The 2615-nt window shown below is 33.8% G+C and overlaps 1 pseudogene; it reads left to right on the top strand.

The window, feature by feature from the left end:
* Positions 1–364: 364 nt before the first annotated feature.
* Positions 365–1717, top strand: LOC107869717 (annotated as a pseudogene).
* The last annotated feature ends 898 nt before the right edge of the window (positions 1718–2615 follow it).

The raw sequence follows: 2615 nt of genomic DNA, 5'->3' as shown, positions 1-2615 counted from the left end.
TCTCGTCAATTATGATAAAAGCTGTTACTTTTTCCCCCCTTTATAAACCTAACCACTGATGCAGATTTTAATACCCTTTTTCTCATACAGAAGGAACTTCTCTCTCTATCATAATCTTTTTTTAATAAATATAACACCGAGGACAATTATCCTCGTCTTTTGAATAACCTTCATTTTTAATTCCTCCGTTTCCTAAATTTCGAACACCTACGAAATCCATAATTAATCCAAAGAATTTTTTTCTGGGAATGTTATTCTACTTTATTCTTCCCATATTACTTGCATCAACATTCCCGCATAAATTCCAATTTGATTTTCTTCTTTCATCTACCATTCATTTTCTCCATCAACTCAATTTGCAATAATGGGTTATGCAACTTCAAAGGAAAAAGTATGCCAAAATTACCATGCACCATATTCCCCTGTGCGGAAAAGCTACTCAATGTACATACCTAAAAGGAAAGATATTAACGACAATGATCAACCTCTGGTGAATCTCACATACTCCACATTAGGATCATTGAAACTTGACTCGGTGAGCCTTAACCAGAGTCTCAGAAATAATCATTTTGCATTTGAAATTGATGATTATAATGCAGAAAAAGATGAGTTGCTGATTGAGGCAAAAATGTGGCCACAAATGATCAATGAGAAAATCCCAAAAGTCGTGATTCCCGTGACGCCAGTTAGAACTCCACGAGGTGAGCCAGAAACTATTAATGCTTGGGAATTAATGGAAGGTCTTGAAGATTTTACTCCTCTTAAGCACACATCCCATCATCATGATTATAGTTTCTCTTTCCCTGTTTCTCCCAATACAATATCTTCTCGTGATGATCGGCCTAATGAAAATAGCAAAGACTCATTGAAAATGGCTTACAATGAATCTAGCTTCCATTCAAATGACACATCTATAGTGTCTGATTTTGATCCTGAATTAATTTCCACATTTATAAAAGCACTTGAAGAGCTTCCACCAGCTAACCCTTTCTACCTAAAGCCATTAGTTATAAAAAACATGCAGGGAAAGGATGATGAGGCTGAGGCAGTAAGCAGTTCGATGAGACAAAATAAAGAAGCACTAACAAAGTATAAATTGGTGCATGATGAGAAGGCTAAATTGGTTATTTAATTTGTCAGCCTAAGAGGGGTAAGGAAAACATACGAGGCTTGCTGTCATGTTCGTGTGACTCTAAAGGGACTGGGAGTTAAAGTTGATGAGAAAGATGTTTCAATGCATTCAGGATTCAAGGAAGAGTTAAAAGAATTATTGGGAAATAAATATACTGGAGGGGGATTTCCAAAGGTGTTCTTGGGAAAAAAGTACATTGGTGGGGTTGATGAATACAGAAATTGAACGAGGATGGGCACATTGCGAAGTTAGTAGAAAATTGTGAATGAATAGAGAAAGGTCACAGTGCTAGTAGTGTTGTTGGAAATAGAGTTTGTGAGGCATGTGGAGATATTAGGTTTCTACCTTGTGAAACATGCTCGGGGAGTTGTAAAATCTACTATGAAGCACTGTATGGAAAATTGGAACTTGAGGAAGATGATTATGGCTTTCAAAGATGCCCGAATTGTAATGAGAATGGACTTATACGATGTCCAATTTGTTGTGATTAAGGTTCACTAAAATTTTCCTGTTTTTTCCTATCTTTACTTTCTCTTTCTGTTAATTATTTTTATTAGATAATTGTTGTATTGTGAAAAGTTCTTATTTGTGCTTGGAAGATAATGTAGTTGCAGTAGGATATACTAGAAACCTATTCCATGCTCTAGATCCTGTAATACAATTCTAATATTCCAAGGTAAAAGTGAAGAAACTCATACAATCTTTTCTTTATGTGAAAATTTTTACTCTCATACTAATAGTCATACTACAACATACTTTGTGTTTTTGGTGGGCAATTATAGTTTATAGTTTTTCTGTTTACTATTCGATTTCTCTATTAGTACTTGCATTGATTTTGTTAATCAATGCTTTAATTGCACATATACCACAAAATATACTCCTTACGACTTAAATAGAGATTTTATATTTATTGCAATATAAACTCCTTCCTAGATAGAATTTGAACCGTACAATTTTATAGCTATAAATATTTTCCTTTTGTATTATTGAAAGATATTGAAACTATATTCTTCTGATTGTTATGTTTCTCTAGCATGGTATCAAGAGGGATTGTGTAATTTTTATTTTTTTTATGGTTCTCTCTATTTTCGCTACATAAGTATTTGTTACCTCCTCGCATCCCTAATTTCCTCTATGATTTCCACCATAGTTACCCTTTACCTTTTTGTTTTTCTCTCTATTGTTTTCTGCCTTGGCAGAATCAAAATCGACCTAGCATGGTTTTCTCTCCACAAAATTTGACGATTCTAGTTTTGCTTTATGGGAATTCCACTTTTGAATATTTTTTAAGGTATGGGACTTTTTAGATTGTTAGATGGTACTGCTGGTCCACTAGTAGATGCAAAGAGTAAGATCTTTGGAAATTGAATAATACAAAGGTAATTGTTTTGATGCTGAATTTGGTACATGTTGATATTGCTATAGGATTTAAACCATTTAGTATTGCATTTGAGATGTGGCTATATAGCGTACAATCTATAAT

The sequence above is a fragment of the Capsicum annuum genome, chromosome 4, assembly GCF_002878395.1.
Source record: "Capsicum annuum cultivar UCD-10X-F1 chromosome 4, UCD10Xv1.1, whole genome shotgun sequence".
Classification (NCBI taxonomy): Eukaryota; Viridiplantae; Streptophyta; class Magnoliopsida; order Solanales; family Solanaceae; genus Capsicum; species Capsicum annuum.
Note: the sequence above shows the minus strand (reverse complement) of the source record. Positions and strands in the feature narration are given on the sequence as shown.